Source organism: Protopterus annectens, chromosome 4.part0 (assembly GCF_019279795.1).
Source record: "Protopterus annectens isolate FY-2018-M chromosome 4.part0, PAN1.0, whole genome shotgun sequence".
NCBI classification, from domain to species: Eukaryota; Metazoa; Chordata; order Ceratodontiformes; family Protopteridae; genus Protopterus; species Protopterus annectens.
In genome coordinates, this window is record NC_056733.1 from 458,917,072 (window position 1) to 458,940,034 (window position 22,963).

The window sequence follows — 22,963 nt, forward strand, 5'->3', positions numbered from 1 at the left end:
TGAAATTATTTGTTGTGGTCTCATTTTTTTATATCACAAAAAAACTGGCATTTTAACATGTGTGTGTACATGTTTTATATCCACTGTATGTATGTCTCCCAAATATGGAAGAAAGTCTAGAGGATTGGGGATTTAAGTGTTTGCATAAGTATTTTTGTACTCCAAACAGACTCCAAAGATTTTTTCCTCAGGTATATGCTAAAAGTTGGAGGTATAATGGGGAAAAAAGAGGTAACTGGGAAGATATATTTTGGGAGTGTAAGGAGTTGGCAGACTATTCCATACAGACTACTCTGTCAGAAATATGGTGAGGAAATGGGTGCAACTAAGGAAATACATTTTGAGCTGGGATACATGATCTGAATTACATAGATATAGTTAGGCCTAGTTAAGTTTAATTCTGGTTGCTGCCAAAAAATAACTGAAAATTGAAATCAAAGTCTAAGCCAACTGTAGTTGAAGTGGTGAATAGTGTAACAGAGATAAAAGACCTAAAAGAAATGGAAGTGATATCTTTCAGAAAGGGTAGGAGCAACCTACCTAGAAAGAATGAAAATTGTGGGAACAATAGATATAAATTAATGTTTTGGATGAGAAGTGAGGTTTAAGGAAAAGCAGGAATTGAGCAATTTATGTAATGTTGGATTGATGATAATTGTACCAAATAATATATTTGATATATATTATTTGTAACTGTGAAGTTGTTAATATGGTTTGTTTTCTTTTATATAAGTATGTTTGGGTATGTCTTAAGTGATAATTCAGTAAAGGTGTGAAAAAGTTTTTCATATGGGTGTCTTAAGAAATAAAAAAAATGACTGAGATCAATCACTGTATTCAGGTGTAGCATGGATTACCTTACTGGCTGCAAATTAATTGGAGTCTAGATCTAGAAGTTTGAAGAGTAAGAAATTATATAACTGGTCTGAACTTTCTTTATCGTGAATGTATTTAGCTTTTCTGAAGTATGAGCAGTGACATTATCTAAACTGAGATGTTTTGGGAAGAGTTTGGATTCCTTTGTGATGTGCTGGCTATTACCAAAGGATGGCTAGATGAAACTGTAGTATAATTACTTTGCCTGTTGTACTTTTGAGATTTTCAAGTCCCAAAAAAGAGGACTGTGAATTTCCGCTTATGTTTTGATTTGGTTAGCAAATACAGAAGAATGAGCTAGCGAGGTTCCAAAGTATTAAAACCAGGGAATGTTTGAAGTTGTATTTTGTATGGGGCATTGGTTTCCCACTGTGCAGGAAAATACTGAGTGTCAGTTAGGTTTTATTTACATTGAATATCATGCCATTTTAATAGGCCAGCTGGAGAAATTATTAACATCAGATTTGAGTTAAGTTTTGACAGTAGAGAAAGAAGTCAGAAATGGTAGTTATCCATATCACCTGCATAAAAATATGTTGATATTCAAGAGATCACAGCACTAGGGGATTATAAAGAAGAGGAGAAGTAGGAGAGTCAGGGCAGAACTTTATGGGGCTTCATGTATCAAAGAGCTCAGGAGATAAGGGAAGAGCCAGATTTGACAGTGAATGAGGTTTGAAGAATGTAAATTCAAAACCAATTTATCACACACTCAATTTGAGGCTTGGTTTGCAATATTATAAATGGAGAAGGGTATAATATATGAGGTAAAAGGCTCTGATGAATTTATTGTATACTGCCTGTGTGAAGTGACCTATATGTATCCTGCAGGACATTAGCCTTTAGGTTCCACAGGACTGCTATGGTGCGTCTGCTTTCCCCAGATCCATGTTGGAGTCTAGACCTGGTACTGTATTTTTCATATTTTTCCTACAACTAGGATGAGTATTATGGGTCTGAAATTAAAGGTGTATTTTGGGGAGAATTGTGTTGAATGGATGGATGATAGCTATTTTCCAAAAGCCAGGATTTTCATTTTAGGAAAATGAAGACCTGTTAAAGGTAATTGAGGATATTATAGTCCATGGAGATGGGCTGTGAGGCCCTAGATGATAACTATCTGATAGCATCATGATACACATTTGTCTTGTATGCTTGTTGAAGAAGGGAGGAAAGAACATATCATTAGTTCCCAGTGAAGAAGTAGGATTAGTAAGAGAAGTGTGGGTAATTTAGAGAATTGACTTCTGCTGTGATTGTTTCTCTTAAAATCATGAATGTGTTGGATAAAATGGATGATGTGAATTTAGGTGTTCTACCAGTAATATCATTTATGTCCCCCAGAAGTGTATGGGATGACTGAGGAGGGAAGCCTGTCTGTTCCAAATTTATTTTCCTTTTTGCCCTCTGATGGCCTTCCTAGCTGAGCCTATTATAAAGAAAAAAAGCTGTCCCAGAGTGGATGTGAGATACTGCCCAGGTTAAGTTTCATAATTTAAGTAAGTCCTCCTGTGGTCATCCATTCATTGCTATTAAGTATTTTTATTTTCTATTAAACAATCAAGTGACCCAGTGGTTTGTCTAGCTCCACCAAATAGGCCCATTTGTTCCTCCTGGGCCCCCATGGTGAGCTCACCAAGCTTCCACATCCTACATCACATGGGACCCTTGGCTGGACAAGACTTCAATCCAATAATCCCCTGACAAGTTTCAGGCAGGAAGGAGGGCCTATCACTTATTGGAGTGACAGTCAATTGCCCAGAAATGTGGCAGATGACCTGTCTATTCATTATCCACATTGAACTCACCAGTTCTGTCTCCTTCTGAGAAGTAAGGATCAAGTGGTAGGAAGCAGGCCAGTTGCTAGGCCAAGCAGACCTTCACTCCCTCCCTTTGAGCCCCTAACTTACTCAGCAGCTACCTAGAGATCCACATTTGGTGCCTGGTCTTACAGACATATGCAAGCCTTCACTCACATTATCCTCTGGGCCTGTCATCTGAGTAGCACTGTGGAGCAGGGCCATGTTCCATGGGTGCTCTCCCTAGTTGTCACGCATGTGCTGAACTAGGGATGCCTTCCTTACCCCAGGATGGGTGAAGTACTAGTAACTGTTGTCTCCCATCCTACCTGGCCCACCCTCTCCACTGTCTGCACTGTAACTAAATGTCAGGTCCTGTGGGACACATGGAAGTAGTTTTGCAGTTTATATAGAGGGTTATAAAGGAGCCTGGCTGCTATGTTTGTATGTCTCCAATGACAGTCATGGACACAGTCTATTGAGATAAAGTGGACAGTAGTTATTTGTTAATTTTTTATCTGAATTATCTAAAGCTAGCAGCAGAATTGAGTTTTGTTATTGTTATTAAAATCACAAATTGAGAATGGCCACATGGTGGAGAGAGGACAGAATGAGAGTTCAAAAGGAGTTATCAGGATCATTATTATTATTATTATTATTATTAGTAGTAGTAGTAGTAGTAGTATTATATTGGCTTTCTATTACTCTTTAAGTATCATAAGTTCCACATTTGGATAGGCCATCATTTATTATAATCCTACACGTTTTGTACCAGTGTTACGAAAACACACATGAAGCCACATGGGGTTAGAATGCATTATTCTGAAATAATACTGCAGTATAACTAGATAAAAAGAAGATCTTTATTCCATTACCAGTCTAGTTAAATTAAGAAGTTTCCAGCACCATGGATCTTGGATGGCTTTTTGTATGAACTGTGAAAACTAAAAATATTTCAGAAACCCACCATTTCAGACAACTATGAACAGTACCTCACACACAATGAACATTTCATATAATGAACATTTCATATACTCTCTGAAACCACTAGAATAAATGTATTTCTCTTGAGAGAACTCCACCTCTGTCACTGTAATAACTTCCTAATTTTAGCTGCTATCCTCACCCATTGCAAACATGTGACGGTTAATTACAGGTTCACTTCAAGAGGTTTTCTGTGTATTTTTTTCTGCATGTGTCAGCATCAGATGTCAATTCCCTTTGTTACAATGATATGTCTGCAAAAAGTAAGCACTACAGATTACACTAAGGAGCTGTCAACACTATGAAAGACACTGGTAAATGCAACTGTCACAAAGTAAACATAAGAGTTAAGATGGCAATGCAAACAATGCAAACTAAGTAGCATATGGTTCTGAAATGCAGTGCTAAAATGCACATTGATTAGAGTAAACATTGTAGCATTGCAGAGGCAAAAAGAAAAAAAACAGATTGCAATTCAAATATTGCCGTTAAAATGCCATCTAAACTCTGCATCAGCTTACAGAAGCAAAAACTACTAATTTTAGGGTTTGCTAAACATAACTGCCAGTATCAATAAAGACAAATATAAGAACCAAGTTTATTCTACAGAAAGAAATAAAAAAAATGGTTATGTTTGGTGCTAAAATGATTGCATTACTTTGGACTTAAATGAAGAGTTATATGGTCTGCTTGTGAGTATTTTTTCCCATAAAGACTGACTGCATAAAAAAAACTGACTAAAGTCCATGAATATTTTTTATTATGAGTAAGTAGGTGTGTATCCATTACACCATGCTACTCCATGCAAGTCTCTGCAGCGTGGGTGTAGCTAACTCAAAAAACACCTATCTATACACTAACCTTCAGCAAATATAGCCCATATCTACCCTCAGTAGTGCAGACAACACAAGCACACACAGTCCATGGTATTCAACAATATATCTTTTTACTACTGGAAATATAACCCAAAAAAGACAGAAAGAAAAAAACACTCCTGAAATGGCAGGCATGAACAACAAATGTATTTTTGCTAACCAGGCATTCTGAAAAAGTGGAATTTAATAAACTATATAATCATAGAATATAATTAAAGTTCTAGCATATCATATTACACAAAAATAAATTATTTCAATAATGTATATTGTAATGTACATGCCTGGCTACAACTCTGCTCTTATTCTGCATTTTCTAACATGACATAGTACTGTACAACTATGGGTCACTGCTACAGAACAAACAACTACACCGTCTACCTTATTCTCACAAAAAGGATACTGCCTGCATCAACCATACAACAGATTTTGGCATAGGGCACTCTCGTGTGAAGCCTTCCGTACATCACAACATAGTACTTTCCTTATTTCCAGCCAAATAGTATACCATCAACAGATGTTTCAGTTACCTGCTACCATCCCTGCTAGCTGTACCTATCTGTTTTTCATCCTTCTGCACAGTACACACTTGTATGAGGCTTGTACAAAATGTAATATGCATGGGTTGCATAAATAGCATATGGCATTGTCAGTGGAGCAACAGGTAGTACACTCATCTTTGGTGTAGACGGCTTTGGGTTCTTCTCTTACATCAGGTATATAGACTGCTGACAATGCAGCCTAGCATAAGGGGATGGGGATGCTCCATTCCTGAGAGTGTCATCATTTGGAGGAGATGTTAAACTGAGGTTCCATTGGCTTGACTTGGTGGTAGCTTAGGTGGATGCCAAAGATCCATTGGCACCTATCGAAAAGAATAGTTTTTTTTTTTTTTTTTCAAAATTAAGCAGAAATATACATTTGTATGGAAGAAAAATCCAAACATAATGCACAAACAAATCAAGAAACAAAGTAGAAAACAATAACACAGAAAACACTAAACAGTAACATGAAGTTACTTTCATAGTTGTATACACACATTCCCCCACCCATTCTACCAAAGCCACTGGCTTATTTTTCTCATAGTCAAGGAACAGTGCCACAACTTTTTAAATAATCATTCCTCACAATGAGTATTCCAAATATACCACAAAAATCCAAAACTAAAAATATCTAGCTTTGCAGAAGCATTGGACACTTTTCATAACAGCAATACAAAATCACATTAAGAGGAAAAATAACATCCATATCATATTGACACAATGAGTCATTTCAAAAAGCCTCAGTCCTAGAACATTCAAGGAAAACATGGGCTAGAGTTTCTCCAGTATTACACATATGGCACAATCTCTATTCTTTTATCTTATATTTCATCTGACCCTTAACAGGGAGTTTTCCTAACAGCAAACTCTATAAAAAAATGTAGACATTGGCAAAATGTTTAAAGCATTTCCAGCAAAAGATCATAGTTACATATTCCTTTATAACGTAAAAAGAAAACTGCCACTATTTAAATGAAAAAGCACACTCCCGACAATCTTTATATTTTCCCATAAGCTCTAAAGGGCAGATCCATACTATATGAACCAAACTGTATTAAAAACCAATATAACTGAAGGGAGGATATACATGCAATATGGTTAAGCTATCCCAACCCACCATCATCTATCTGTATTTCTTTTAACTGGGTTCAATCTATTTCATCATAAACAAGCAAAAAAAAATCTAAAATAAACTTTTCATTGTAAAAGGAAAGAGAAAAACTTACCTCAAGTAAACTAATTTACTCAAAAATAGTGTTTGTGGAGCATAAAATATAAACTTTTGTTCTAAATGAAAAATGAAAACATTTCTATTCTATCAATACGCCATGCATATCTTACAACAAACAGTCCCACTGCTACAACTAAATGTGTTTATAACCAAAACTAATTCCAAGAGCTTTATATCTTTATATTATCAGAAGTAAAAGGTATAACATCTCGACAAACAGTTTTTCCCAGAACCAGCACATTTCTGAAAAGTCATTTGCAAACTAACACAACTCAAAAGTATAACTACATCATTTATAACTATATTAACAAAACTCTCAATTTTGACAATATTTAAATCATAAGCGTATGACATTAGTAGAGGTACGGTAACATTTAGAAAAATATAGCATTTCCATGTAAAGTTGTACATTGTTCATTAATGACATACTTTATTAAGGAGAACAAAAATCCACTAAATGGAGATCCTTGTTTAACATCCCTTCCCATATAAATATGATTTCCAATAAACCCATTAGCCATGGGTCTCACCAAAGAAACAAAATAAATACTATGTAACATATGTAGATATTTGTCACATATATCATATCCTTTCCAAATATTGTAATAAATCAAGACATATATTATCCACCGTTTCTCACAATAAAAATCAAAATATCTCTGCTAAGATGGTCTTTAATAACAAAAACTCCCTGATCAATTTTATGTAAAAAAAAATTACTCAACCTAAGTTGCAAAAGATTTTATAATCTGTATTTCTGAGAATAACAGGTCTCCCTTTTTTAAATCAGATCTATTATCATTGTTAAAAAGAAAGCATATCACCCCTGTCACATATAAAATCATACTGAATACCATTATGAAATATCTTCACTCAGGACACATGAGAAAGTACATTTGGGTTTCATTCATAGATTTTATAAGAATAACATGGCACGCCATCTGGACTAGGGGACAAAGTACTATTCATTAATTTCAGAACTCTATCTAATTCAAGTAAATCAATTGGTTTAGTTAAGAATCTATTATCATCCTCACTTATTATGTCCATCTGACATTGTACAGAAACTCCAGTGACACAGGAAAGTGTAACATATTTTTAACATGGTAACTGACTACTTTTGTAATGTCATATTGCTGCAAAACAGTCTGATCCTGAGATGATAGAGAATCTATGAAACTGACCCTGAGATTAGGTTCATAGATTAGTACTAGGCTAACTACCCTTGTGGACCATTTTAAGCCTAGCCAATTGCCCAACGTGAGAATCAAACCCTGCACCTTGTGTCTGTAAGGTAAACAACTTAACCATTATGCCAACCTCCCACCCTCCCAGAGAATATATGAAACATGACCCCCTTTAAATGGTCTTGACTATGAAAGGAAACATATCTTTTTAGTTCCTTTCAGTAGATATTTTTCTTATACAACAACATATTCAAGCTATCCAAATTTAAGTTTTGCCAGATATGTGCTTTGTCCATAAAGAAATTGTTATATTATGCAGATTATTTCACATTCAAACCATGTCACTTTATAATGTAATTTCATGGTCTTTAACAGCTAATGCTATAAAGAACAACAAAATGTCTCATGCTTTAGTTTATAATGTATTCACCATTGAGACAAGCTCATATAAAACCCCATTTAAACTAAGGGTGCCTTTCCATAATTGAGAGAAAGCCACTCTAGGGTTTCTACAACCCCTCTAATTTAGTTTTAAATACCCTTACCTTCCAAAATCTGAGTATTAGAAATAGAAAGACTAAATACACTGCCTTGCTGCCTGTCAAAGACAAAGGCAGAAGTTTAGAATGATTCAAAATTAAGGAATATGAATAAGAAAAGTAATTAATTTCAGTTAATAAACTACCTTGTCCATATGTAGGCCCCATTAATGGTTCCAACAAAAGGTAACCATGTTGTTGTACATCCAATATACTTTTAAAATCTCATGAGGTAGAATGAGGAAGTGATCTAAAATGTCAGTTGCAATCACCAAACAAAATAATATGAAAATTTCTGACTACAGAAGATTTTAACTAATGAGAAAGGCATCCTTTCTCTTTTAAAAAAGTAGGTGCATTAATAAAAATTTTTCAGAAAATGCCCATATATAGCCTAATATCACATACCACATATTATTTCTCTACCACTAATGATAACCGATATGTCCAAAACAACAACGTAAGGTTTAACCAGTTTAGGATTAACAGAACAAAGATCCACACCAAAACTCCGTATTATTTCCTCTCCTCGAATAACTTCCATTTGGTGCTTTCAATAAGCAGATAATTAATATTCATCAAACAGCAAATATCCATATGTATATTATAACAAAAATTTAACAAGAGTTTCGTATTCTCATTAATGAGGCCATTGACATTTAAACTACAAAAAAGAAGGCTATCCCTTTTCCTTTTTGACAGCCTTATTTTTGATTAAATCTTGTAATTTTCTCTTATGAATAATTTTCCCTATAGAAGATAAGGAAACAAGAGATAAAGTCTCTGAGGAAATCTTCTCCAAAAGAGAAGGCACCGAGGGTAAAACACCCTTTCCCCTGGAGCAACAATATCCCCTTTTAAAGCAATATTATCAGAATTCACAATGTCAAAAAGAGAAGGGCAATCTAACCAAAGTGCCCCGTGACATTACATTTCATACATTTATATACAAACTGATTTTTACCATGCCCTGTTTTCCTGCACTGGCAACATAAATGTGTTTTACAATTTTGAATAAGATGACCAAGAGAACCACAGTAAAAACAGTCTTAGACTATCCATGGTAAACCACATCAGGTCTATGACCCTGAAAATTAACAGTAATGGGGTTCTGCCAAATTTTTCCTTGAACAAAAGACAAAAAAAAAAAAAGCAAACATCTCAGGCCACATTCCGTAACCTGCTGTTGTCAGACATTTTCTGCAACATTTAGAAAAATAGTTTCATACAGAGTCAGCATCGTCATCTGCAGTCTTAAACGGAACAGTCAATTTACATGTAATATTGGTGTGAAACTTGGCTCTAGATGGCTGCCACTGTTGAAGTGACACCCCGACTCCATATGCAAAAATGGGAAAAGGAATTGAGGATGGATGAATGGATTTAGATTTCCCTCAGAAACAATACAGTTGTTCCAAGGAGAGTTAAGAATAGTTCTGTTTAAAGGTCTGCAGAAGTCTTTCTGCACCCTCAGTTGTTTCAAAAGAAATGTCACAAAAAGTATCATCGCTATCATGTATAAAAGCACCGGTGTCAGTTATAGTTATTCCATGTGGAACAGCAACATTTTCTAAAATGTCATATCTATTAACAGCAATTTCAGATTTTATCATGATCTGAACCACAGGCAAAGATGAAGAATGTATAGAAAAAGCACAAACTCTAGTGGCATTTTTTTTTTACTGCTGCAGCATATGAAAAAGAACCAGATATATCCTTCTGCAAAAATGTCTGTGGAAGTATCAGTCTGACAAACTGAAACCTCGAGTGCACCATCACTTTTATCCAACAATGTCACTTCCTCCCTATGCATGTTATTATAAAGATCATAATCAAAATGGACCATAATCTGACTCCACAAGGGTGCTATTTGTGCATCTGGTTCTGGTTCCGCAAACACTTCAGCGTATCATCTGGCAATCCATTGTCTAAGAAAACAGAAATTTGTACATCCTTTAATATAATATGCTAACAACAAACTTCCTAAATGCTATGTTGCACCCTGTATCTACCCTACAATCTGTTGCAGGACTTCTGCTACATGAAAACAGTAGAAAAAGTAATCTGATACCCTGACCACATTTCCCATAGCAGTATAAATACGATGTTGTGTCTCCGCTGAAATGAGGCCTTGACTTAGTGGGACTAACCTGATCAATAAAGGATAAATAAATAAAAATTTAAAAATTGATCTAATGTGCCACATGATATTACATTAAAAGAGATTCTGAAGGTACTATGAGTGAGGACAGGATTTCAGTGGACATCAACCACTTAAAATGAAACTGGAAGATGGGAAACAGGGAAATCACAGGTTACAAGCATCACATCATTTTAATTGTCAGTCAATGAGAGGGTGATCCTAGAAATTTTTTTCTAAGGGTCAGCAGGCCATGAGGGCCAGGTAGGGGAAAAGAGAAACCATTGATAATGAGCAGTTTAATTCTTAAATTATGAGATTTGAAGGTGGCACTGATCCCAGACAATAAGCATTCAAATTAATTCAGGAAGTGGTGAGGGGTGACCTTAGACACAAACTATATGTATTAAGTTTGGGCATGCAGTGACTACAGACACAAGCATGGACCGTATGCAGTTATCAGGGATGGGAGGGGTACCCCTAGACAACATGCAGACATGTATATTTCACTGACAGGGTGGTGAAATTGTACATGAATTCTCTGTGCATAACTACACACTTATAACCTCACTATACATTCTGTGAGACATAATTTGCAGGAGACTCGTTCTGCTCCCAATATGTTGCTAAACTCTGGAATAGTATCCCCACACAAAAAAAAAAACCCTCAGACTTAGTCAGTAGTTTTAAACTACTGCTTAAGCAAAATCTTAAACAGTCCTGGAAATGCACATGCTCATCACAAGGTTAAGACTTTGTGCTCACTGTACAATACTCTCCAAATAATCTCCTTAAACAGAATAATCTCAACCTCTTACTGAAATGACAAAACATTTTTTTATACATAACTGCTGCCTGTACAATCCACTAAGTTGCACGCAGCCTTTTTCTTTAGTAATTTCCACCCCTGCAAAATCTTAGAATGTATAAATGTTAACTACTGTTTGTGTATAAATGTAAACAGAAATGTAACTTCTCTGTTTAATTGGAACTTAGTATAGTGCAATGTAAGCAAATGGAGCTTTTCTCACTGGGCCTCTGCTGAAAATGGGTATTACCAGTCAGACTTTTCCAGTAAACAAAGACAAATAAAATAATACATGAATAAATAAGTAATGCACAGAGAAGGCTAGCAGTTTGCCACCACAGATGACTATTAATATGCTCATCACATACTCAGCTATAACTAAACGATTGTTTCCAAGGCATATCTGCATTCTGTTCCCCAAGAAGGCAGTAGCAATGTGTGCGTCTTTAAAAGACAGTCTGTCACCAAAGTGGGATACAGTAAATAATATATGACTGGTGAATTTGTCTAAGCCTGAGGATTATTATCAGGTTTCTGATCATAACCAACTAGTTATGTGTTCAACATATGGATGTTAAAAAATTCACCTTGAGAACAGAGAGCAAAGAGAAGCACAAGAGTTGAATCTTGACATCCATGTTGTGAAAGTATAACATCCGAGTTAAGTTTAGTGATCCCAAAATAAATCTCTGTAGTATACTATGTAGATTTTTATTTGCTTCACACAAATAGTGGGCAAATCAAATTATCCCTCAGATGAATGAATAGCTTTAAAAACCTTTCACATTGTCACTTTTTTGAGAGTGTGGGTCTGTGAGCATGTGTATCTCTTAACAAAGTATATCATAGATTTTAAAGCTGGGATGATGCTTTGGAGGCTGTGCTTTGGTGGCTATTGTCATACTGTAGTGAGATGCTACAGTTTAGCTGCTGAATGGTGATTAGTATACCTTTGCTAATCATCTTTCTTAGATCAGAAAACTGGTTAACAAAAGTGCCCTCTTCCCAACCTTGTGGCATAACAGTGGTGCTCCATGCACTACAGTGGTACCTGATAAGGATATGTTATCTACAAATGGCTGAAGCATAGTTGTTTTGCAGCGTACATTTTATAAATAAAAGGGCATTGCATTTCTAAAGTGTAAGAGTGGTACATCAACTTCAACCTTGCAGTGTTACACTCCTAAAAGAGTTTCAAATTAGCAGGTGAGATGACAGGCAAAGTCTGGATAAAATGTTATAAATTACACAAGTATTTATAAGAAAAATTGGAGAATGGCACCAAAGCATGGACTGAAGTACAGTTTGTGAAATCTTATTGTCATGAAAGCACTGTTTCCCAAAACAAATTAAAGGGGCAACAATCATCTTATGTCCTCCACATATCATAGGGAAGGATCTATGCTTACTCCCACCCAATTTTATGTAATGAACTCTGAGACTGCCACATTTAATTTCAGTTTACTATTTTGCTTACAAACAGTGTCACTAAGTATGACATAAATAAAGCAACAACATTATAAAACAGCTATAACTAAAAGATAGGGCATAGCAAAATTAATTTAAAATGGGTGGCGAAAGCCAAACACACTCTGGCTAGGCTTATAAATGCCCTAGGGCAGATAGCCTAGTATGAACCTATGAACCTAATTAATGCTTAGCTGAATTCCGGGACAGTTAAACTTAATTTCTTGGAAATAAAATGTTGGATCAGAGTTAATGGTGATAATGGTGACAGGGAGATTTGAGTACTCTAACTCCCAAGTTCTGGCTGGAATCTGATCCTATACCATGGTTTCTGAGTTGATATATGTTAATTTTGCCACCCCTGGCCTTCTAATTTGAACTATTCAAGTGTTGTGCCATAGTGCAAAAGAATGGGTGAAGTCTCAGTGTCATAGGAAGTTGGACTCCCTGGCAGAGCTACTGAATAATGTTTTGGCAGATACCACTGAAAGCCAAATACTCTGAGGATATTCAGTGCCTTGCAAATAAATATGATTTCCTGCATTTTCCATATCAATGAATGCTGTGGCCCTTCAATCACAACAGTGGTGGTATGACAAAGAAAAGGATGAGACAGCCATACTAAAAGATTGCATTGACCATTTAGAAAATCACCATAGAAGAAAAAAAAATCTTTGTCAAGTAGTGTTGAATGAAAGGTTGGAAGGTCATGATGTTAAAATGTTCCTAGAAATGCACATTTCTGCAGGCCTGGTGATAAAGACAAATATAACTACTGAAAGGGCCTGCTGGGCCATGAGGGCTATACACCTACCCTTGTGACCAGCTTGTCATATCATTTTCTACATTTTGCACTACATGGATAAAGAACTGTTACTTAAAGTTGCAAAAAGAAGCAAAATCCTTCCTGTTACCTAGTCAGATTTCACCTAGATCAGGATTTTTCTTGGCTAATTTTGGAAAACAGGAAACAACTTGCTCACATTAGATCTCTATGCTACAAGAATGTCATGCCAACATTTTTTAAGTTTCTGGCTAAGTTGACTATATCTCTAAAGGGGAACAAGCATCCTTTCATGCTGCTGACCAAGTGTTTGCCTTTCTGCAGCTTTCCAGTCAGAATGTTCCAAACTTCTCATTCCCTACCACACCATAGGAAGGGCGAGCTAACCAGTCTAACAAGGGCATAGAAGCTGTAAGCAGGGCACTGTACCATCACACTATCCTTCTCAATCCTAAAAGGCCTTCACTTCCTGGGATGTTTGCAGCTATACCATCCACTGCATCACAATCTGGAGGTGAATTATCTCTCATAAATTCACCTCTAAAAGATGCACCTTCTCCAGAACATTGTGTTCATAAAGAAGTGGATAAACAGCTTTCCTCCATGGTGGTTAGTAACAAATTCTCTCCTTTGAAAACAGAAGATCCTGCAGATTATTCCTCCTCCTCCATATTGTGATGTAATGTGGCATATAAGTATGAGCCTTCCAAATTAGAGGGGAAAGATTCATCACACACTGGCTCCAAACCTGTTTATCAGTTTTTTCACTGCTCCCCAACAAAGAGACCAGGGGTAAGCTAAATTTAAGAAATTCAAACAGAAAGGTCAGAAGGTGTGACAGGAATTAACTTGGCCCCTCGAGGCATTTTGTTGCTGTAATTTAGGATTTACCCCACTCACACAAGCAGGCATTTAGAAGAGTTGGTAGTTTTGTATGTGTTCTGTATCAATCTTTTACACCTGCTGTGGGTTATCACTTGCAGCAGCACTGCTATACCACAGACATGTTATGCATATGTTACTGTATTATGTTTTTATGACAGTTCTTTGCAAATGGTTAGCATTCTTTTTCTTTTTTGTACGTTGTTTACTGACGTACTCACATAGAGACTTATTTTGTCCTTGTTAAAGGTGTTAACTTTTAATGTTAGGGAACAGGGTGCTAAATTTAAAGGAATACTTTACTATGTTGGATTAGTAAGGGGTAATATGACATTGTATTACTGCAAGAAGTTAAATTAGGGAAGACATATCAGAGGTGTGTGTGGAGGTTATCTAGTGGCTCTATAGTTTTGAGCCTGTCATTCTTGTCAAAACTAGAGGTGGCCCTCCTTATCAACCCCAAACTAGCATGGCAGATCCTTGAACAGGAAATAGATCAGGAAGGCAGAAGGTTTATTGCAAAATTAAAGATACCAAGGGTTTTCCTAATTATCTGTTCTGTATATGGCCCAAACTTTGATGGACCTGATTTTTATGTTAATTACATGGCTTCGCTAGAGGCATTTAATTGTAAACAATCCTCTATCATACTACAAGCTGATTTTAATATTTTTCATAACTCATTCCTAGACTGTAGTGAACCTAAAGTTGAGAGACATAGTGCACAGAGAATATTAGGTTCTATGTTGGAATCCTTGAAGCTTAAAGATGTATGGAGATAGTTTCACCCCTCTGACCCATGGTATACTGTTACAATTCATAAATTCCAATGCCTTGGATCAACTAATCCATTGTCCCACCAGGGGCTCCAATATCCCAGACCTGGTCATTACCAACATGGGAGATAGATGCTCCACACCAGTGGTCACCACCTCATTGGACAGGCCTGACAATAAGCAAATCACCTTTGACATCCACATCCCACCCCCACCCCACACCCAGTAAGGAAACCTCCTTAAAAAACTTCTCCAAAGCCAACTTCATGCTACTGAAGTCAGAAGTGACAAACTTCACAACACCCATGCAGACGGGATCTGGAAGTTCGACTGCAGAATCCTACACTAAGGCACTGCACAAGCACATCCACTCGTGCATGAATCGTGCCATCCCAAACAGAACCAAGCTGCTCTTCTCCAAAAAAAGGAAGCCAATCTGGTGGCCCCTGCTATAAACAAACTATACAGCAGAAGGAAGAAACTGTTGCAGAAAAGAAGAAAATCCCAGGATGCAAAAAACTCCATCACCAGCCTCAGTAAGAAGCTGAGATCCCTCATAAAATCCTCAAAAGCTAGTTACGAAAATAAAATTGCCAAAGATTCCAAAGACAACCACAAGGCATTCTATAGTTATGTCAAGAACCTAAATGGCAATGCTCAGATCTGCTCTGAGCTACAACAGAATGGCATTAAATGTACTGATCCCAAGGATATTGCCAATATCCTGGCAGATTGATTTAGTGCCAACTTCACCCCCCTCTCACCCCCTAAAGGGCCCATCTCACTACCAAAAGATTGCCAAATTCCGATAATCATGGCCGCACAGGTAGAAACCGCACTCTCCAAAGCTAAGAATACAGCATCCATGGGACCAGATGACATCCAAGGCTGTGTACTACATGAACTACAAAATGAACTGGCACCTCACCTAAGTGTCATGTTTAATCATAGCCTCACCTCAGGCTTCATGCCCACTGAGTGGCGCACAGCTACAGTTATCCCACTCCACAAGGGAGGATCCACCCTGGATCCCGGGAACTACCGTCCCATCAGTCTGACTAGCCTGATCTGCAAGGGCATGGAACGCATTATCATGGAACTTATAAACAAAGACATTGGCAACCTTCAAACACTGGAACCCACCCAGTTTTGGGTTTGTGAAGGGACGATCTTGTCTCCTGAATCTGATTGACTTCTTTGAATCAGTCTCTAGAGCTGTGGACGAGGGTAAGGTGGTCCACACAGCCTATCCTGACCTCGCCAAGGCCTTTGACACCATCCCCCACTCTGGAATTATAGATAAACTTACTAAGCTGGGCATAAATCCCTACGTCACTCAATGGTTTGCCAACTGGCTTATTGACAGAACCCAGACTGTAAAAGTAGCCAACTCCAAATCCAGCTCCAGACAAGTGACAAGTGGAGTACCTCAGGGTTCAGTCCTGGGACCACTCTTGTTAGGCATCTACTTCTCTGAAGTACAGGCCAACAATAAGGGACTGTGGCTAACAAAGTTTGCAGATGACTGCAAACTGGGAGCCATTATTGAATCCCCAAATGATGTGGATTTTCTACAAACGGGCCTTACAGAAACAAATGCCTGGTGCCAGAGCCATGGGCTCAAGCTTAATGCCAAAAAATGTATAGTTATCCCCTTTGGCAAAAAACATGTACCCATGAATTACCACATAGGTGGCAGGACACTAAACATCGAAAGTGTGATGAGAGACTTAGGGACACAGGTGGACAGTGGTCTCACTTTCGATAACCACATCACCACAACAGTCAGGAAATCCTTCTATGTGGCACACCTCATCACTAAGGGCTTTTCATCCAGAAAAAAGGAGGTCATTGTCCCCCTGTACTCATCTCTGATTAGACCCATTATAGAGTATAATGCCCCGTTTGGTATGTACCTCACAAGACATCTGCAACAGCTGGAAAGACCACAGAAATACCTCATTAAAAGAATCACAGGCCTAAAGCAGATGCCATATGCTGACCGTCTAAATAATCTCCAGCTATACTCTGTGGCATATCATCTACTCAGGGGCGATCTCTGCTTAACATACAAGGCCATGTAAAACCCTGAGCTGTTGGACATGCTCCACTTAAAGAAATCCCAATCCTTCAAAGCCACATGCTCCAGGGATCTAAACCTTGTCATCACAATGAACAAACCATGCTGGAGGGATAGGTTCTTGAACCAGAGACTCCCCATACTCTGGAATAGACTGCCCATACATGTCAAGCAGAGCGCCTCATTGGCCTTCTTCAAAAGGAACATTGATGATTGGATGGGAGATAGGAAATTCACCCAGGGGATCATGTTAGTCGCCCTGCTAGACAGGGGTCCAGAGAAGTAAATATTGTGGGAAGAAATATCCAGGGAATTGTTATGGCTATGCTAGCATAGGCCCTAGGGCCGATAGCCTAGTACCAATCTATGAATCTGTGAACAACCCCCTCAGGATTGAATAATAGTACATTAGATTATTATCTTATCTGCCATATCTTCCTTACCAAGGTAACAGATACATAGGATACAGCCTGCCTGTTCTATTACCATGAAGGGGTCTCAATGACCATCAAAAGGAACTTTCAGAATGAACCTCTTTACAGGACCCGGAGGCTTAATCTCTTATCTTAGTTAATAATATCAGTTTATTAAAAATAAATGGGAGGTCTACCTTGGGCAAACCTGCTGAGCAGGATGTCTATTTTGACATGGTAGAAGTCTTTTAAATACAATTTAAAGAGCATTTGTACAGCACCCAAAGCTAACCTAATGGAGAACATGGATTTTCATTGTGGATCTGGAAGACCAGCTTAATGTAGAATTTGTCAAAGTCAAGTTTCTAGGTTCAGGGATACTGATCTTCTACAAAATTACAGAAACAGTTGAATGAGTGCCTGGCAGAGAGATCCCAGCTCTGCTTAAAGAGGGCAGCCCTGCAGGACTGCGCAAATCTTGACAGACCAGGGAAACTTTCAGCTTTTTGATTCAAAAAAAGGAGAATCAGAACCAGAACTGGTGGTCTGCTTTTTTTTACTTACTACCATTCAATATATAGGAAGAGCAATCATCAGGACAGCATACACTCTTCCCCTGACCTGGCTCTCCTGCTGTAGATAACAGAACCTTTCCCCATGTGTCAGCAACTAATAAATCTGTTTGGGGGGACAAATTACTACTCAGAATGTCTTACAGGCAATCCACTCTACCCCATCAGCGAAAGCTCGTGGCCCAGATGGCTTCACAGCCCACCTTTATAAAATTCTTAAAAGTCATTTAACAGCTATGTAATCCACCCTGTTTCACTTTGTTATAAACTCTAGCGTAATGCCCTTGTCCATGAGTGAATCACGCATAACAGCTCTTCCTAAGACAGGGAAAGACCCAGTCAAAGTGTGCTTAATGTGGAGACTGTACTGTGTGCTAAAGTCCGAGTGTTTAGACTTGATGTAACACAACTGAGCCAAGCTGGGTTACAAAAGTTCCGGTCAAGTACTGACCATCTACATGTCTTATCATTATATATACAAGCAATCAAATGGTATAATGACCCTGTGGTTGCTGTGCTCATCGATTCTGAAAAAGCTTTGGACTCAATCAAATGGAACTTTATATGGGACTCACTCAGTAGATTTGGCATTCCTCCTGAATTGATTAAGGCAGTACGTTCCTTATGTGAGAGTTTTGACAAACCAGGGGCATCTCTCTACCCTTTTACTTATGTAAGGGGCATAAGACAAGGATATCTACTATCCTTGTCCCTTTTTCTTTAGCTATTAAATTCTTGGCACTTTGTATCAAGCACAACACTGCCTTGAAAGATTGGAAGTTAATGGACATGAAAAGAAGTATTCTTTTATTTGCTGATAACTACTTCCTATTAACAGAGAATCCTAAATTTGATATCCCCTGCTTCATAGATTTAATATCAGCCTTTCATGGAATATTGGGCTTAAAAGTTAACTTAGATAAGACCATACTTTTGCCAGCCAACAGAGTAGCCATTGGCCTATGTCAGGGTAACAGTCCTTCCACCATGGCATGGTGTTGTTTGCCATCTAAACATCTGGGCATTATACTGATAAGCTATTATCCAGGGATGATCAGTTTAAATGTAAAACCCCTACAGAATGAATTATTCTTCTCGGTTCATACATCAAGGAAACTCTGACTTCCTTGTTGGGGAGAGATATTAGCCCTACAGTTAATGTGATCTCCCAAACTATGCTATGTTCTCTGAAAATTTTTATATCTCCCCCTTCTCCGTGGCAAAGAAAAATAAAACAACGTATGGTTCAGTTCACACAAGAGGGTAAAAGAGGTTGCTTGTCCTGTGCAGCCCAATTTTTACCTAGGTTACTCCATGGTACTGACCTATCTTATGTTTGTCGAATGCAGAAATATATTAGAATTGGTAACGTACTTGACATCACCAAGCCATACGCTTTCCCTATGGTCAGTCAATGAAGCAAAATTACTCAACTGTAAGACTCAGAACATTATTATGCCACCATCTGGCTTTGCCAGCATACTTAAGTGGATAGGCCTCACTGCATACAGGACATAAAGCTCTAAGAATTTTATACCATCTGTACCCCCTCCTTGACTTGTGGCACCTTAAGGCTCCTATCTGAGGAAACCTCTTCTTGAAAGTGAGGAATAATGTGTTATTATAGCACTGATGAGATGTGAATGCACTTAAAAATACTGAACGTCTTATAGGACAGGTTAATAGAGTTCCCTGTTTTCTACCCTTTGACATCCTACAGGCAAATTGCTCCCTACCAGTTAGAGATTTCTGGAAGTGCCTTCAGCTGTGATATGCTTTCTTCTAATGCATCCTCAGGGGCTGCCTCAGACAGCAATATTGTACACTGAACATGATTCTAAGTACCTTGTCAACCCCGTTAGGGAAAATAAATCAAATTAAAGCTTTTCAAATACACCTTCTATCAAAACCAAACTGGGTCAGTGTAAGTGAAATGCCGCAGGATCATTGTCAAAGATTTACATGTGATACTTCTAACACCTCATGCCAGTGTCAGCTTGTCCTCCTGAGAGCTATGAAAGACTCCTAGATTATTAACACATCATTTATGGTGGTAAATAATGGTTACTGGACTCCAGCTTGTCTACCACAGAAAGGAGACATCACCTTGGGTACCTACCCACTGTGTATAGGAGTTGATGCCAATGAGACTAACAAATTTTGTGAATGCAGAGCAGTCCAGCCTCTCTGGTCCCATCTTGCAGAGACCTCCACTAACATCATTAAATCCCCATTGAGTGAATATGTTAGAAGAATTAAATTAATCCTGAAAACAGCATCGACATCTAGGAACAAAGTTCAAGCTATAAACCATTTTGCTCTTCCTATCCTAACTTACAGTTTTGGAGTAAATGACTGGCCCCAAAAGGTGTTGGATAGCTTAGACAGGAAAACAAGAAGGATGCATCATGTTCATCAAATGATTTATAAAAATCAGTTCATACCAAGATTAAATATTCCCCATTCCGAAGAAGGGATGGGCCTCCTGGAAATTCATTACATGTACAGATATGTAATCAAGGGACTGCATACATATCTGCTGACCTCACAAGATCCAAATATAGTGAAAGTTTTGAAACATGGGCAGAGTAAATCTAAGATGACTTCCCTTCTTTGCGGGAATGGAACTCAGACCAAAAGTAGATAAAAATCAGGCAACAACTGAATGTGCCAAAAAACAAAAGATAGAATATAAGGTGAAGGATCAGATAAGAAGGCAAGAAATGGGGAAAATGTTTAAAAATAGTTGCAAGTACAGAAAACTCCTGGAACAACCTCATGTTGAGAAGAATCAAATGCAGGAATGATTAAAGAGAGGCGAATTCAAACCAAAAGATGAAAGGTTAATATTGGCGACAAATGGTACTGGACTACATACACATTGGTTTACAAAGTCCAGTGAACATGTGGGAGAAACAGACAAATGTAGGTTTTATAAAACAGAATTGAAAACAGTTGCACACCTTGTTGCTGGTTGTGACATACTAATGGCAGAAGGACTGAATATTGGAAGATACACTGGGGAGTGTGCAAACATAATACTGAAGTAGCTAAAAAACACTGGAAACATGAGCCATGAAGCATCATATAAAATGACGTGGTCTACATCACATGGGATCACCCATTACTAACAGTTCAAAAGATAGATGTGAGAAAACCAGATATAACGGTCCATGAAAAGAAGACAAAAGTAGCATTGATCATTGAAATCGCTATACCCACTGACTGCATTCTCTTGCGTACAGAGAGACACAAAGTTATTATATCTGGATTTGCAGGCAGAAATGAGAGCAATGTGGGAAAAAGATACCCAGACAGTTCCAGTAGTAGTAGGAGCAATGGGTCTTATAAAAATGTATTTACAATTATACTTAGATATGTTATCAATACATGTAACTCTGTACGAATTGCAGAAGGAGTCATTTCTGGACACACTGTGGGTTCTGCAAAAAGCACTTCTGGCTAACGTCAAAAATTGTAACAATACTAATTTCATGAACTTCAATCATGCATTGACTTTGGAATGGGGTTCATTCCCATCATTGTACTAGAAACTCAAAAGACTTGGAGAAACTAAAAAAAGAGTATATATTAGCCGAATACCCCCTTATATTGAACTTTCCTGTTTCTGGACTCTATGGCTTACTCAGCTTTCAATTGTAACAAGGATATACATTGCATCCAACTGGAAATCCCCAAATGAGTTCTCAGTGAAAGGTTGGGAGTATTTCATGAGACGGTATATGAATCTCATAATCTCTGACACTTTTCAAAACACTCCTTTCACTCCCAACTTTTTACTGAGATCTCACCTATAGGCTTTGGGAATAGTTGAAAGTGGTATTAAGCCTCAAACTCCTTACTTGATAGTAATATGCCCACTGATTAACTGTTATAGTTGTGTTGGTTGTTATTGTGAGTAAGCATTTATTTATCGTATTATTATGTAGTTGCTTGAAAAATTCATATACACAACCTAGCATCTGTTAGTTGTTTATGTCAAGTGTTATCCCTCTGTTCTCTTAGTGTTAACAATTTATGTTATCTTATTACTGTTTTCCTAGGTTATCTGTTTGACAATAACAAAAACAAAACTTGCAAATAAAATGTCTGCACCTTTTGTTTATGTTGAAATTAAAATAGCTGTTCTCAGTAAAATAGTCATTTTGTTTAGTTTTGACAAAAATACACATTCAATCATCATTCAAAGTATTTTAATGCAATTGGCATCACTACTGGCTTGGCTTAAAATGGCCCATAAGGGCAGTTAGCCTAGTACTTATCTATAAATCAATAAATAATATCTTGGAAATAAAATGCCTACGCATTTTGTTTGACTGTTAGACTAATAAAGCTGTTCTCAGTAAAATAGTCCTTTCAGTCAGTACATTATAAAGGCATGGTACAATTAAAAAAAAGAAATATTTGAAAAGAATGATAAAGAAATAGCAATAACTCAGCTTCAAATGCATTGAGTAGAAAGCAATTTAAACAGTCAATATGACTGATGGCTCATGGGAATAACAACCCACAGGCATTATCCAAACATAAAAATAAATGCACTCTGGTGTTAAATTATCCTGAAACAAAGAATGTGCAGGTGCAACTTTTGAATTTGAGCAAGATGAACATGAATAGCAAATTAGCAGGTGACATGAAAACCAAAATCTGTATAACATATTACAAATGACAGAAGTATTTATAATAAACAGTGGACAATGGCACCAAAGCATGGCAGGTATAGTTTGTGAAACCTTACTGACCTGAACGCACTATTTCTCAAAACAAATTAAAGGGACAACAATCATCTTCTGCCCTCCACATATGATGCGGGGAGGATGTATGCTTACTCCCACCCCCAGTTTTACATAATGAACTCTGAGACTGCCAAATTCAGCTTTGATTATATTAGGATCCTTATAAATACATCATTAAATACAACATAAACAAAACGCAACAATATAAAACAACAGTTAAACTTTAGCTGTAATTTGGAAGAGAAATTTTAAAT

The 22,963-nt window shown here is 37.4% G+C and overlaps 1 protein-coding gene across 1 annotated transcript in view; it reads right to left on the reverse strand.

Annotated features, from left to right (window-relative positions):
• SCARF2 (scavenger receptor class F member 2) overlaps nucleotides 1–22,963 on the reverse strand; it is a 1,458,836-nt gene that overhangs the window by 335,868 nt on the left and 1,100,005 nt on the right. The gene's annotated exons all lie outside the window — the stretch shown is intronic.